The sequence below is a fragment of the Piliocolobus tephrosceles genome, chromosome X (assembly GCF_002776525.5).
Source record: "Piliocolobus tephrosceles isolate RC106 chromosome X, ASM277652v3, whole genome shotgun sequence".
NCBI lineage: Eukaryota > Metazoa > Chordata > Mammalia > Primates > Cercopithecidae > Piliocolobus > Piliocolobus tephrosceles.
The window spans coordinates 34,781,874-34,799,607 of record NC_045455.1 but is presented as its reverse complement, the minus strand read 5'-3'; the positions used below and the strand labels follow the sequence as shown (position 1 = coordinate 34,799,607).

Here is a 17,734-nt window from a genome sequence, read left to right as displayed (position 1 = left end):
TATTTTCTTTAAATTCTGCTTTAAAAAAGAAAACTAGTTGAGATACTTTATTTTTTAATACACATTTTTTTCATAGCTGTGTAGAGTGAATTTTTACATGAATATCCAAAAATAGTCATATAAAATACTTATACATAGTATCTATTATATTTATTATATTTAATGCACATGTGCAGGTATGTTTAATCTAAATCCCATGTGAAAACTCTTTAAGGTATAGACAGTTGACCATATAGGTGTGAAGTGCTATAGTTTCTAAGTGGTTCTTTCATATTATTCAGATAAATATATAAGCAATCACACTTTGCAGTTTATTTTATGTGCCAGTAAATGTATATTGTAGATTCAGTGGTAGCTGTAGTTATTTATTAGAATACTAATAAATGTAGACTATTTTAAATGTTTATCCAAATGACTATGCAGACTGTTTGGAAGAGATTACAGATATCGCAGACAGTTCATTAAATGCTCAGGAGAGGTACACATGAGAGACTTCCCCAGCTGTTTAATGACCTCAATGTAAACTACTCTAGGTCCTCCTAGTTAGATGTAAGGCCGGATGTCCTTGATGATCTGCAAGTGTAGTGAAAGGAGTTGTTTTACGTATCGCCATTTAGGGTACAGGCCGGTGACACCATCTGTGAAAAGGAATATCTAGCTCAGTTTTCATAGAGCAATCTGAAAGGAGGTAATTCATAGAGTTTTAACACTAGAATTGCTATATTATTTGGCTTTGTACCAGAGCAGGACTGAAGGCCAGTGCTAACTTTTGCCATACAAAATGTCATTTACTGTACCCCAGGCTATTATTTTCATCATTAACATATATTGCTAGTTTTTTTTTCCCAGAAAACATATAGTTTGATTAATTCCCAATCTTATAATTAAGGAGATTTAAAATCTTAATACAATTAGACAAAAGAACGTGGAGCAAAAGAAACTGTCATTTATTATTGGTGGAAAACTAAAATTGTACAGCCACTTTGGAAGGCAATTTGCAGTTTCTTAAAAAACTAAACCTCATCTTATGGTAAGATCTAGTAATCATACTCTTGGTATGAGTATTTACTTAAAATATATGTCCTCACAAAAACCTGCACATTAATGGTTATAGCATTTTTTTCTTAATTGCTACAATTTGGAAGCAACCAAGATGTAATCTTGTAGGTGAATGGATAAATGGACTGGTAATCCTTGCAATGGAATATTATTCAGTTATAAAAAAATGAAGTATCGAGTAACAAAAAGACATGGAGGATACACATATAAATATTGTCAAGTATTAAATAAAAGTAGCTAATCTGAAAAGGCTACATAGTAGACTGATTCTAACTATATGTCTTTCTGGAAAAGATAATAAAAACAGTAAGAGCTGTGGTTTCCAGTGCTTGGTGGGAAGGGAGGGAAGGATAAATAGGTGGTTATGATACTATAGTGGTGGTTACTTCTCATTATGGTTTTGTCAAAGCCCATAGCTTGTACAATACAAAGAGTGAACCCTAATGGAAACTATGGAATTTCGTTAATAGTAACGTATCATATTTTCTCATCGATTGTAAGAAATGTACCATAGTATTTCAAAATACTGATAATAAGGGAAGCTGTGTGGAAGGAGTGTTAGGTGAGGGAAGCACAGAGCAGCTTACTATAGTTTCCACTAATTTTTGTCTACAAACCTGAAACAGCTCTAAACAATAAAGTCTATTAATGTTTTAAAAAGTATATTATGTCCAGAAGTAGATCCTCATATATACAGTGATGAACGACTGATTTTGTTACTATATAATGCCAAATGAATTGGAAAACTGTATAGAAAGTAATTTTCTCTTGATCTTTAATTGCAAGGATAAACATAATCAATCCATATTAATTGTAGATCTAAATGTACACAGGTAACCAATAAAGTTTTGAGAAGAATACATGGGAGGATATTTGTATGTCCTTAGAGAAAGGCACAAATCTTTACCTAGGACACTGAGAGCACTCAAATAAAAACCTTGAAACTAGTAAATTAGACTTCATTGCATTTAAGAAATCGTGTATCCCAAAATATGAGAAAACATATTCACAGTAAAGATATTTAACAAAGTATTATTATCTATAGCATATAAAAATTACTATAAATATTAGTAAATATATAAATAAAGATTTATTATAAATCAATTTCAAAAAGATTATTCTAGCAGAAATAGACAAAAGAACAAGCATTTCACAGGAGACAATATATTACCTATTGTCGTTGTTAAAATATTTTTAATTAAATACAAAATGCTGGCAAAAACATTTAGCAACCAGAAAAGTCACAGAATATTGGTGAAAAGAGAATATCTGACAAACACCTTAAAAAAGTCTTTGCCAGTATCTGTTAAAGATGAACATCTGAACACCCTCTGATACAGAAATTCCATTTTTAGGTTTAAACCCAGCAGAGGCACATAAATATGTCCATTTAATGGCCTTTAGTTAGCTGCTGTTACCAGCTCTATTCATCACAGTCCCAAATTGAAAACTCACAAATTATCAGCATAATGGATATATAATATTTCATACATTTATAGAATGAAATGCTATGTAACATTCATTACTAATGGATCACTCTTCTATTTTAGTAGGAGAGTGTTGGTATCACTCTCCTAATAGTTTTGAGGATCACAAAATATGTTATACTCTTTTTATGTGGAAAGTGTGTATATATATATATACACACACATATACTATATATATATATATTCACACATATATACACAGTCTCATATATTGAACTCCTCTATTATTAGGGAATAGACTTTTTAACTAAATTAAAAAGAATATTGTTATTGACCATATCTTAGGCTGTACTAAAATAATTCTATAAATTATAAAAATGAAAATCATATAAAAATATTGGAGCAAAATGCAATAAAATCAGAAATTAAACACAACTGGAACAAAAGCCCCTATCAACATGGCAAAAAGAAAATATGCCTTTATATATGTTTCTGCCTAAGAGAGACACAAGTATGCATAATTACAAAACATTGAAAATAGCAATAAAGATAGTCCAACATACTAGAATCTGTGTAATCAATATAGAAAAATCCACAGAAGAAAATCCATAAACTTCACTTCCCAAATAAAGAAGAAAAACAGGAGAATTAAATTTCAGTCTAGAAAATCTATGACAAGTACAGCACAGTATATTAAAATGTATTGAAGAAATAAAGAAATACAAAGGCACAAAAATGTGGGAGTAATAATAAAAAGTTATATATATATATATATAAAGTGCTATCAAAAATAAATTTAAAAAGTTGGAAATTGACAGGCAATACTTTGTGCTATTCTTTTAAAGTTGCTTCTCACCCCTTTCTTACTCCATATCAATCACTAGTATGTTCTCCATATCTCTGATTTTGTTATTTTGAAAATGTTATACAAATGAAGCCACACAACTTTTTAAGATTAACTTTTGTTCACCCAGAATAATGTTCTTGAGATCCATCCAAGTTGTTGCATGTATTAATCATGTGCTACTATGTATTTTGGGGTATTATTATTATTTTTTAAATTTTGAGGCAGAGTCTTGCTGTGTCGCCAGGCTGGAGTGCAGTGTCACAATCTCAGCTCACTGCAACCTCTGCCTCCCAGGTTTAATCGATTCTCCTGCCACCGCCTCCTGAGTAGCTGGGATTAAAGGTACGTGCCACCATGCCCAGTTAATTTTGTATTTGTAGTAGAGATGGAGTTTCACCATTTGGTCAGATTGATCTTGAACTCCTAATTGCAGGTGATCTGCTCACCTGGGCCTCCCAAAGTGCTGGGATTACAGGGATGAGCCACCGCGCCTGGCCTCATGGGCAGAATTTTGTGTGGAAATAAGTTTTCATTTCTCTGAGATCAGTTATGTATTTGTTCTGTTTCTTTTTCCAACTTTTAAAAAAATTTCAGTTGGAATAACTTTTAACTAATTGTCTTCAAATTCAATAATTCTTTTCTCTGCTGTGTTCAATTTGCTGATAACCCACTGAGGACATTTTCATTTCTTACACATATGTATGCATGTGTGTTTGTGTGTGTGCATATGTTTTCATTAATCTCATTTTTAGAGTTTCCATTTCTGTGTGTTATAATATTCTATATCTGGTCATGCATATTTGATACCTTTTCCACTAGATTCTTTATAATGCAAAAGTTATTTATAAGTATTTTTTTCCTAGTAATTCCAACATTTGGGCCCTTTATGTATCTTCTTCTTTTGATATCTATTTAATGTGGATGATTTATATTCATAGTGTGTATGTTTATATACATTTCTTTATTGGATTACAGACATGTTATGTATATAAACAATAAAAATTGAGATAAATAATCTTTGTGTCCGGTAATAGACATGCCTTTTCTTTTTTAAATAGTTAAGGGTTATGTCAAAAAGACTCAGGTGTCATATTGAAGAGGCTGCCACTGGGCAAACATTTTACAATTTGAGCTCCAAAAGTGATAATATATAAGACTAACTTAAATTCATTAAATATGTTTAAAGTTATAATTTCTTAATAATAATAGTTAGTCAATTTTAGGAAAATAATAGGCAAGCAAATCATTGTCCTTAAAATAAGATATAAAAGGAAAAGATTTATCCTGTCCTTCCAAAGGAGTTATATTACTATGAAACCAAATAGTAGTTGCTATGGTCTGAATACTTGTCTCCCCAAAATCTCCGTTTTGAAATCCTCACTCCCAAGTTGGATGGTTTCAGGAGGTGGGGCCTTTGGGCAATGATTAAGTCATAGGTTGGGCCCCTTGTGAATAAGATTCATGCCCTTATAAGAGGTCTGAGAGACATTCCTCATCCCTTCTACCATGTAAGGACACAGAAACAAGGCACTGTCTATAAGCCAGGAACTGGGCTCTGATTAGACACTGAATCTGACTTGGCCGTGGACATTCCAGCTTCCAGAACTATGAGAAATAAATTTCTAGTTTGTGGTTATTTGTTATAGTGGCCCAAGTGGACTCAGGCAGTAGTTAAACCATATTTTTACCTTTAATTTGACTATTGCCATTTGCTACTCACTAGGCAGCAATTGATTTAGTCACGGAAGGTCAACCACTGTTTATACCACAAGACATGCCTCTTGATAAGACAAGACAATACCTATAGTCTTGCCAAAGGAATTGAAAACGAATCTGATGAAAACTCTGTGGCCAACTGGCAATTTGCAATAGGTGTAAATGACAGAGGAACATCCTGAAATGAGTATGCAATCAGCAAAATCTAGACTGCAGAAAAAATCTAAAGGTCAAACATTGAAGCACATGATTTTCAACAGATAAGTTTCAAGGAAACAAAAAGGACAGAAGGGAATCTGTAGATTAAAAAAGACTGAAACATAAAATTGAAATAAAGTTGGCAAGACTAAACTGTAATTTGGGAAGCACACCTGGAGGATAAAACGTCAATAATATGAAAGGAAATGACTAATATACGAGTCAGGATGCTGGCTGATCTTGAGGGAAAGGGTGGTTTTGAGACTGAATCTGAGTCCATGAGGAGTCTCTATGTTTGTGACTTTGTTATATTTCTTGGATTTTGTAGTTTTTACCTTATTAAAATTTATAATAATTTACTAAGCCATGTGACTGCTGTTTACAGTTTTCTTGCATCTGTATTCTATTTTACATTTAAAGAGGCTTTTAAAAAAGACAGAAAAGATCGTTTTAGATATTAAGCCATAATAATTCAGAAAGGCACAATGAAACTGTACTGAGATACTAATAGAAAAAACAAGCAAATACATTTTTCTTTCTTTTTTTTTTTTTTTGAGACCAAGTCTCACTCTGTCACCCCGGGTGGAGTTCAGCGGCATGATCTCGGCTCACTGCAACCTCCCTCTCCCGGGTTCAAGCAATTCTCCTACCTCAACCTCCTGAGTAGCTGGGATTACAGGCAGGTGCCACCACGCCTGGTTAATTTTTGTATATTTATAGAGACGGGGTTTCACCAGGCTGGCCAGGCTGGTCTCGAACTACTGACCTCAGTTGATCCTCCCCCATCAGCCTCCCAAAGTGCTGCAATTACTGGCGTGAGCCATCGCTCCTGGCCTACATTTTTCTTTATGTGAAAAAAATCAAAGAACAATAATGTACTCTTTCTTGTTAATAGTTTCCAAAAAGTCATTTATTTGATGATGGGATAGATCTCATTATCTAACTATTTTGAAAAGTACATATTTTATTTTATTCATGAGTCGTGGTCATTTTAAGAGTTTGGATTTCACCTGAACAGAATTGTGGTTTATTTTAACATTAAATGAAATAATAGATCAATTCAACAAACTACACATTTCACACTTGCTTTGAGATAAATTGACCTTCACCGAATTAGCTTCTCTTCACAAGGTAACCTACATAAAAATGCCAATTTGCATGAAGACCTTTTAAAAGACAGCAGGAGTTCAGTACAAGCTACTGAGAGTTTTCTTGTTCCCTAACAGAAATTCACTCAATAATAATGAAAAGTGACTTTTTCATGCACCTTCCTTTATTTTTGTGCCTGAAATCACAGATTGTACACAAAGGGAATGTGCTAAGCTGAACATAGGCAAGAAACAGCAATGGCAACAACAACAAAAGTTAGTAATGCATTAAAATCTATATATCGTTACGTAGTCCCTCCCCATACATATACAGAGGGGGACTACATAACAATATATACATTGTGTGTGTGTATATATATATATATAGAAAGAGCGCTTTCTATTTCTTGATTATATATTATATAATATTTATATATAATATACTATATTATATATTACATAATATGTAAAATTCTCTCTATTTCTTGATTACATATTACATACATGTATAATCAGCAAACTGCTATTCACCGAATAGTTATTTAAGCAATACCTCTTTCACTTCCTTAAGAAAAAGCAATACTGGATTAGAAATATTTTTAAAAATTTAAACATTCTATGAAAGTGACCTGTGAATGCACAGTCAGTGCTTTTGCTCTTGTTATATATGCAAGGAGGTGTGGAGAGTAGTTTTAATGTATTTACGACATTGAACATAAAGGTCAATCATCTAAAAAGAAAAAGACATCAGCAGTTAGAAACTGCATTCCAACACTACATTTGCAGCCAAAGAATTTTATAAATGAGGCACAAAGAGAGCAAATAATTTTCAGATGCAATTTATTTGAAGATTAGATATCATCTGTATAACGAAAAGAAGCAAAGATCAATATAGTCACATTTTACTCATTTTGCTGCTAAGCATGTGTTGATTTATTTTTGTAAATATTGTGTTTTTATTGTTATTACCTCTATGATCTACATTAACAAGGTTAGTAAAAAATCTTACTGTTGATGGTGACTTTACACTATATATGTGTATATATGCGTGTGTGTATATATATATATATATTTTTTTTTTTTTTTTTAATTTTTTTTGAGACGGAGTCTTACTCTGTTGCCAGGCTGGAGTGCAATGGCACGATCTCGGCTTACTGCAACCTCCACCTGCTTGGTTCAAGCAATTCTCCTGCATCAGCCTCCTGAGTAGCTGGGACTACAGGCACGTGCCACCATGCCAGGCTAATTTTTCGTATTTTTAGTAGAGCGCGAGTTTCACTATGCTGACCAGGCTGGTCTCGAACTCCTGACCTCGTGATCTGCCTGCCTCGGCCTCCCAAAGTGCTGGGATTACAGGTGTAAACCACCGGGTCCGGCCCTTTACACTATTTACTTAGCATAATTTTACATTCTAAGTATGAAGAGAATTCATTCTAGTTGAATTTTTCCCCCACTGGGTGTTAGATTCTTAGTTTTCCCCTAGATGGCAGAGTAGTATTCTAAATGTAAAAGATGTCCTTTGTGATAAACATTTTAAACATTTATGTTGTATTTGCCAGTCTGGTTGAAAAATATTTTTCCCCTTTTCTACAGTTAGAATACATTCATGTGGTATATTTTGAAATTGGCATATATAATGAGATAAGGAGCAAGTAAGTATAATATTTTTAAAATTAAGTGATCACATACAGAAAAGTGTAGTAATGTTTGATATATTTACAGTCACCAAATAACCTATAAACAGTTCAACAGGCTTTAACATGCCATATCTTACCCTAAGAGTATTGCTTGGCGTTCTGTTTTGCAGCTTTTATTACTTGTCACAGGGTCCCTGATGAAAGAACTCTAAGAAAAACCCCTTGTGGTAGTTTAGCGCAACTTTGGACAAGAGAAGTTCCCATCAAACTTTCAGGACAAATATGTCTAAGAGCAGTTCTCAGTCTAAAATGGAGTTTCAGCAACACTATTGTGAGCTTTTCCAAATGTCCAGTATTCCCTTTCTCCACGTTCTTAAGCAATAGATTGGAGAAGCTTACAAATTCTCTATTTCCTCTGCAAACACACAGGATGGTTGCAATTCTCAATTAAGACACTTAGAAACTGAGGAAGCCTTTCACTTTTTCCCCATTTCTAGCCTCATTGCCATAAGAATATTTGTATGGCATTGGCAGCTTCCAAGCAGCCATTTTTGGTATTTTGCTGATGGCATCATATATGAATTTGATTTTTATGTGGAATATCTATATCGTCCCTGGTTTCCTATAATATAGAGCCCAAAATATAGAAGCACAAAGTATGACAGATAAAAGATTTAGTAAATAAGACAGTGGTATTAAACTTAATAATAAGAAATAATGTCAAAGCTGTCCTAGTATGATAAATGTGTGAGATATATAAAGAATAACATCACCAAAACTTGTTACAAGGGAATTATTTTTAATATTTTCCTCCTGAGTCAAATACATCGTTTCAGTTTTTCAGTGCCTGGGACATGCAAATAAAACAAGGGCAATAATTATTAATTGTGAGGGAGATAAGCAAGTATTTGTCACTAGAATCAAGTTAATTATTGGAAAGCAGGCGTTCCAGAGACAACTACTTAAAATGCAATGCTTTTGGCCTGGAATGTTGTACTCCCATATGTCAGAGGGAAGATATTATTCAACTCTTCTTAACTTAATTCAATGAAAATATAATTTTATGTAAATGTGAACTATTCTTCATCTTTTGTGGAAGTATAAAGTTAGCATTGCAATTCTACTTTATTCTTATCTTCATTCCAATGTTCTTATTGCTTAAGAAAGACTGGGACTTTTAAATGGAAAATGAAGCCATATTTTGCAAAAATACTATACAATGTGCTAATGTATCTAGTCAAATTATAAAAATAAAATTGTATGGTAAAGACATCATTTCAACAAATAAGATAAGAAGGCTTTTGCTTTAAATATTCAGATAGCTAAGATTTAGCATTTGATTCTGATTACATTAAGAAAAATTCTTGTATTAGTCTGTTCTCATGCTACTAATAATAACATACTGGAGACTGGGTAATTATAAAGGGAAGAGGTTGAATGAACTCACAGTTCCACATGGCTGGGGAGGATATATTTATTTTGTCTCCATTATGTATTTAATTTTCAATTATTTATCCAAATCACATGCAATATTGTACAACCTATATTTTAGGCCTCACAATCATGGCAGATGACAAAGGAGGAGAAAAGGCACATCTTACATGGCAGCAGATAAGAGAACATGGGCAGGGGAACTGCCCTTTATAAAACCATCAGATCCCAGGAGAATTATTCACTCTCATGGGAACAGAATGGGAAACACCTGCCCCCATGATTCAATTACTTCCCACTGGGTCCCTCCCACAACACATGAGGATTATGCGAGCAACAATTAAAGATGAGATTTGGGTAGAGATGCAGCCAAACCATATCAATTCTCTATTCTCATCTTCATTTCACATATACGTTGGGAATAGGCCCCCAAAATCTGGCCATAAATGGGCCCAAAAACTGGCCATAAACAAAATCTCTGCAGCACTGTGACATGTTCGTGATGGCCATGACGCCCACACTGGAAGGTTGTGGATTTACCGGAATGAGGGCAAGGAACACCTGGCCCACCCAGGGCAGAAAACCACTTAAAGGTGTTCTTAAACCACAAACAATAGCATGAGTGATGTGTGCAATAAGGACATGCACCTACTGCAGATAACTAGCCAGATCCCATCTTTATTTCAGTCCATTCCTTTATTTCCCATAAGGAATACTTTTAGTTAATATATTATCTATAGAAATGATGCTTATCACTGACTTGTTGTCAATAAATATGTAGGTAAATCTCTGTTTGAGGCTCTCAGCTCTGAAGGCTGTGAGAGCCCTGATTTCCCACTCCACACCTCTATATTTCTGTGTGTGTCTTTAATTCCTCTAGCACCGCTGAGTTAGGGTCTCCCCAACCAAGCTTGTCTCTGCACATATGTAAGCATGAAAGTGATATATTTATTTTGTTTCCATTATGTATTTAATTTTCAATTGTTTATCCAAATCACATGCAATATTTTAAAACCTATATTTTAGGCTATGCTTTTTAAAATGTATAAGTATGTATTACCTATATAAGAACTTTTATATATGCTGTTACTTTAATGCCCAAGAATCTTGAAATAAATATATATTTATTTTAGTTTACAAAATATGAAAATTTTAACTTAGAAAAATTAAATAACCTGATCAAGACAATAAATAAATAACTGGAATTTGCCCCCTATAGCTTCAGCCTGATGTTTTAGTTTGCTTTCTATTATTCATTATATTTAATTAATCTAGTATTCTGATATTCAGTATATCTCCTTCAGGCTCCAATATTTGTATTCATCAAACTAGCTGGATCTGATTAAATTAGTAGACTTTCCAAATTAAGAATGCCAAGTAATTTTATTATGTTTGCTCTGTTTCTTAGGACTGCTTTCTCTCTAATCACTTGTCTTATTAGTTGGTCATTGACTGTGAAAAAAGAAAGCCTTCCAGTTTTATGAGATAGAACTTAAATGGTCCTTTGGAGATTGTGAACTTCACATCCTCAGAGAAAATGTCATGAAAATTGAAGTCCTCATGGCTTGTGAGTAGCATGACCTTTGCATTAGCTTTTCTAACTGTTTAAATTGTTCCTAATCTGTGTTCTAACTCTACTTATGATGACATTTATGGCTGCCCTCTGAAATCTTCACATATCACTTAACTTTATCATATTAGAAATGCAGGGAAACTCTTATGCCTTATATACATTTGCTTGCTAGATAACATTCTCCAGATAGGCCTAAAAGAAAAGCCAGTACTCTTCCTGACCTGTGATTTTTGTAATGTCTACATTGCCAATGATTCTCATTCAGCTTTCAATCAATAAATTGTATTGAAAGTTATTTTAATTATGATTCATTTAAACAAAGGAAGTTTTTACTCTTTTTAAATTGCTTAAGCATCAGCTAAATTGATTTTTATTTTTTTAAATTCAGTTTTCATACTGGTGAAGCAAAGGAACTAAATTATTTCATTCTTAAAAACTTTTCCAGCTTTAAAATTCAATGTACTCTAAGATTAAATTATTTTTACTTACTTATAATTAAGCTACACAAGTATTCAGTAAAATTCCCTCTGAGGACCTATCTATCTAATCTATCTATCTATCTATCTATCTATCTATCTATCTATCTATCTATCTATATCTATCTATCTATCTATGTATCATTTATCATCTTTCTTTGGTGAAAGTTTAAATACTATTTAATTCATATACTAACACACACATTGATATTCACAGTTACATTTAATTTTATTACTTTCTTAGTGTGCCAATAACTTCAATATTCTTACTGTATTTATAAAGTATGATTCATCTACACTTAGAGGCAATATAATTCTTTATTTCTAGTCTTTGTTAAAAATTGATTTTAGAGCCTCAAAATATAGACTAATTGTTACCCTTGAAAATACTTTTTTTTTTTTAACTTTAATCCTTACAAGAAGATAAAACTTTCAGAAGCATGCATGGTTATTCTTTGCTCTCTTTTTATACAGAGAGCTGAAATTGATTTTCATTTTCTCTCTTATGTGAAAAGCAACATTTTGAGTTGAGTTGCTTTTACCTTGAGAATACCATCTCATGTTTACAGATCCCTAGGCAATGGTCATGGTGTATTTCCAAAAAGTGAATCTCTAAGTTGTCAGAAAACATTTCCTGTGGCCTGGTTGCTATCCCATCTGGATGCCAAAATCTCTTCCACTGTGAATTGTGGCCTTTGATCCAGAAATTGGAAGAATAGAGTGAAGAACAATGTGGCTTCTCATCACCTGCAAATAGCAGATCCATTACTCAAACATGGGTTATGAATTTGTATTTTATTATTGCTGTTATACATAAGAGATAAAAAGAAAGAAATATATGAGAAGAGAAAAAATGAAATGAAGCACAAATATTCATTACCTAGGTGGTCACTTTTATTATGATGACAGAATTGGTAACTTAAATTTAAATTATTTGGAGCCTGTTTATATAATGACTTTGTATGATGAAATATTATAGAATCATTTAAAAATGATGTTTATTAATACTCATATTGACATAGAAAATTTTATATGTTGTTAAATAGAATACTAATATAAAATGCTAAGACATGCATGCAATATTGTCATAATCCGCAGAGACAGACACACGCACACAAACACACACTGCGTGTATAAAAACCGTGAATATTTTTTAAATTTGACTATTGTGAAAAAAAGAGGCAATATTGTTGCAATAATGTGAGGTCAACACAAAACAGGAGTTACAGCAAGAAAGCATATACTCCTCTAAAAACATCTTTAGAAAACTATAGCCAAACTCTGAGAAATGTCCAGAGTTAAAGTATCCTATTTTTATGATTCTGAGAAATAAATATGGAAAAACTACATAAAGAATATTACTGCCACTAACTGATCCAAGCTGAAAATATGTGATCCAAGCTGAAAATACACCACTTTGTCTTTTCTTTCAACCAGTGCCACATATTATTTCTGGCAGAAAATAGTAAGTGCTGCTCTTTATTGGAAGTCTTTCACTGAAAATGCACCTCATGCCTCATTCAATTCAACTAGTCAATTTTTATTGAATAGATGCTGTGTTTAGCATTGTGGTTAGGCACATTCACAGAAGAGAAAACACTCCTGAAGTATGTTTTGGTGCTAAAATATATAATAGAGAGATTTAGTTCTGCGGGACACAGAGAAGGTCAGGACTATTGTGACCTGTAATGGTTGGAAAACAGTTTTGAGGCCCATGGCAGTGTTTGTCATATTTACCATTGCATGTCAAGTGCCTGGGACAATGCTTAGAACCTAACGGTGCTACTCCAAAGCACCTGCTCTTAAAAATAGCACAGTAATGTCCCTAAACACATCAAGGTTAATAAGCCATAATAAAAATAATGAATACATATTATAAAGCATTCATTTCTGAGGACTTCTCGTAAAATTTAAAGCATTCTAGATCTTCATAAAATCAAATTCCCCATGAAATATTCAATCAACCTAAATCATTTTGAATCTGAAATCTATTTAACTTATTGAGAGAAATGAGAAAAATCTTCAGCATGCTTACCACAAACCCCTTGCCTAGGATGTATTCAGGAAGTACCTAAGAAATACTTCTTAAATGAATATTTACTCAATACTTCTTAAATGAAGGCCCCTCCTCCAACATTGGGGATCACAATTCAACATGAGATTTGGGTGGGGACACAAATGCAAACCGTATCAACTGCTTTCCAATTTAACAGCACCCTTGGCTCTTCTGGCTCTCCAGCTTGCCAGCACATTCAGGCCAGAACTGCACCATTAACGATCCTGGATCTTGGGCCTGCCAGTCCATGCTGCACACTGCAGATTTTTGACTTACTAGCCTCCATAATTTCATAAGACGAGTCCTTATAATAAATCTTCATACACACACATACAGACACATACATACATACACATTCTATTGGTTCTGTTTCTCTAGATAAATGTGATCAGTATATCTTCTTTTTTTCAAATTTCAAATTTCCATAAAGTATTTTAGTGAGCATTGTCAGAGTTTTCACTAATGAGGTTAGATTAAAAATGAACAAGCCTGTATCTATCCTGTCCAAGATACTATGACTGATTTGTGGTGAAAGAAAATTATTATAAGCTCTACAGTTTTTAATGTAGAAATTATAAATTCTGGACTTTTTTATTTGATCCACACTAAGATAATTGTAGTGAAGCTAGAGACCTCATCTTCTAGTTAGAGGTTGTTAGTGAATAAATATTAGTAAGATAAAAGAAGCTGTAAAAAGATGCAGCAAGAAAACTAATTTGTTTTTGCATCTATAAAATGAACCTGATATTGCATAATTCATAGGAATATTAAGAGCATTTAGATAAGAAATAGAGATACACATAAAAAATCTTCACATGAACATTCAAATGGAGGGTATGATTTTTATTTTAAATTCAGATTATTTAAGAATATTCATTTTCTATTATCTGACTTTATTTATTCTAGGATACAGACATATAGTAGTGAACAAAACAAAATCTTCACACTAATATACATATATTTAAAACAATCTTTTTAAAAAATTACTGTTTCAGATATATTTCTAATAATTGAATTTAAACACAACGATTCACAATAAACAGTGCAGTTACTAAAATACATTAAAGAAATGGTATTAACAATTGACTTCTTTAAATATCTATAAATAATTAAATATTCTATTTTAGTGTAGATATATTCTGTATTCTAGTAATAGGAAAACAACATCTAGCCTCCATCTTTAAAATATGGATAGAATAAAATAGTATTTTTGGAACCCCCAGTTAAATTGGGGTCCCAATACCAGATTAGCTAGCAACCCTGCCCTAATGAAAATATGGGAGCAGAACGTTTGTGTTTAGTGGACCTTCCTTAGGATATATTTTTAACCTGGTGGATGGGTTAATGCCTATTTGTTGGACCTGTGATCATGAGGTTCCCTCACATGGGAAACTTGTTTATACTGGGAGATATACTGGGACTTGTCTTATGAAATTATGGAGGTTAGTCAGTATACTGGTCCAGGACTCTTACCCGGACTCATGTGCTGTTTATGCCTGCCTGACCATTACTCTGGCTCTGGGAGCCTGCCTTTGTGTTCTCCTCAGCATCCTTGGGAAGCCCATAGTTCTTCAGATAGAAGGCACACATTCAATACACCACCACAATAGAAACAAGCTCAAAGACTTTGTGCTTACACATCCTGAGTAAAGAGAGTACAATCAGTAAGGAGGGCATTTGTTCATCTGTCTGGGTCAGGAAGAGCTATCAGGAGCATATGGAGAGAGAGAGAGAAATAGCAGCATTGTATATATGTGGGAATAGGGAGGGTGTGGGTCACTTTGTGCAAATGTCTGAATGATTCCTTTAAAGGAGCTGGCAGGAAAGCAGGAGCCCAGTGGACTAGACAGAAGAGATGCCTCTAAGTTCTTATCTCTGGCTAGCAGGCTTGGGCCATTTGAGTGTGGTGTAGAACTGGAAACTTTGTCGATGGTGACCAAGCCCTGCCTCTCATAGGAGAAAGTTAAACGTGTACTCAAAATGGATGCTGAGGCAGGAAAATTGTAAGAATTAACAACAATTGGTTACACGTCTTTATCACTAACTTCTATTTTCCTTCAAAAGTTAGGCTTGGGTATCTGTAGAATTAAATTTCAAAATTATGTTTATAATGGTGTTAGTTTTGACGCATAGTGTCACTAATAGTGTGCTGGTAAATGTTCAACAACTGTTCTCCAAAGCCGATTTTAAGCTGTTTGCAGCTTTCTGTGGTATAAATATACAAACTATGACCAATTTCAAGCAACAAATGTATCCTTGCTGAATGTGGAGTTAGGAAGAGAAGCATAAAATTTGCTCCTGTGAGGCTGTATGAACTGGCTTCAGGATACCACCCGCTTCTTCTATCTAGACGCCATCTAAAATGTAAACAGATATATAAGTACACAAATTTATATTAAAGTAAGCTGGATTTATTATACATATTAGGCTGTTGCAAGAATAATCGCATTTTTTTGCGATTATTTTTAATAGTATGTATTTTGTTCAATGTAAATTCCTCTCGGGAATTAATTGCCTGCTTCTTGTTTTAGTAAATTCTCAAACCCTCTACGTTCCACATGTAAAAAATTTCTTTGTTGCAAACTGTAGGTTTCAACTCAGATACAAGAATCTAAGGGGCATAAGTAAAAAACAATGAGTGAGAGTTGGTACGAAAGACAATACGTTTATCTTTGTAGAAGAGATTCTAAAAAGCAGAGCCTGAAACAACAGATGAGAAAAGATCTGAGAGTATCTTTAGAAAAAAGTGTTTAAAAACCTGTCATTTTCTTTAATGTTTTAATATAAAACCCTGCTGTGAATAAAAGCATAAATACATTCCTCCAGATTAGTAAATTTTCCTAAGAGGTATCATCAATCACATGTGCTCTTTTCAAGAAATAATTAGATTATTGATTTGTTTTTCTAAGACCACCAGAGTGGGCACAAAAGAACCAGCGAGTAGGCAAGGCTAAAAGCAAAACTGCAAATTTATTCTTTGGTCATCTAGCTTCAGGGATCAGAGCTGGGGGTGGGGGGGTGGAGTTTCTAATACAGTCCCACAAGAGTGGGGGCTGAGAAAGCCCGCCCCCGGCGCATCTGCTGGGAGCGACTTTTCTAGGAGTGGAAGGGCAATAGGCGCAGCACGGGCATGTCGGGGGAGGGGGGCCGCTCCGCAGGTGCCACCAGGTAAATCTTGGTCTCCTCGGATTGACATCACCTGGTGCATGCCTGATTAATCTGCACCTTCCCGGGCGTCAGCTGCATTCTCGCACACATGGGAAGAGTTGGTGGTGAAGAAGAAACCGGAAGTGCACCATCCTGCCTCCGTTCCTCCAAACAATTATATAAAGTGAGTAGAAAAGTCATCTTTTTTCTGCCTGCAGTCAGTATATGCCAATTCTCACATATTATATATGATTATATTGAACTCAAGAGGTTTTAAGACAACAGAGAATAATTAAGATTTGGAATTTGGAAAGAGAAGGAAAAAAATCTCAAGTTGCCAGTTGTATTGGAAGTTCACTTTATAAGTCCAACTTGATTTAATTTTGAATATCCTTGTGCCTTGGAATTGAATTCTGAGACAAGAAAGTTAGCAATTTACATAATGGAATCTCTCTGGATAAAATCCTTGAGGACACGCTATATTCTAATTGTCACTTCTCTGTTGAAATTTCTTTTTACTGTGCCTCAGATGACAGTTATAAATGCAAGAACAATTAAATTGTTTTAAGGAAGAGGCACAGAGGTTGACATTTGATTTAGAATCGCTGAGAATTGAGAAAACTCACCTGGTGATAATATGTCCCCTAGTAAATTGACCAGCAGTAGATCCCCAATATAACCTGGTGATTAAATTTTATTTATATTTACACCTTGGGGGATACATTTGTAGGCATCTAGACATTATCATTGTGAGCTCACAGGTGTTTACAACTATTATTTTTAATAAAAATAATATAAAGAAACATGGCATTACTCATAAAACTCCTGTGATTCTCTATTCCCATTTCTTTCCATTTTGCATTGTCATAGAATGTCTGAGAATTTTATGCTTTAAAAGGACTGAACTAGAATTATGCTATTATTAATTTTAACCATCAAGTTAAAGTGAATATTTTGTGAAACTCAAAGCTGTTTCAAGAGTGGGTAGTAAGAAATTTTAATGTCTGAAGCCATACATAAACTAGGCCATACCCAACTCAGACTCTTGCACTCTATATAGATAGCCTTGACCTTTGAAC

At 33.7% G+C, this 17,734-nt stretch overlaps 1 long non-coding RNA gene across 1 annotated transcript in view; it reads left to right on the top strand.

Annotated features, from left to right (window-relative positions):
- Nucleotides 1-16,796, top strand: part of LOC111522038 — a 66,091-nt gene extending 49,295 nt beyond the window's left edge. Inside the window, exons 3-4 of the long non-coding RNA XR_002725135.2 lie at nucleotides 10,812-10,970; nucleotides 16,749-16,796. This is a non-coding gene — a long non-coding RNA (uncharacterized LOC111522038). The remainder of the gene's footprint in view (nucleotides 1-10,811; nucleotides 10,971-16,748) is intronic.
- Nucleotides 16,797-17,734: the final 938 nt, after the last annotated feature.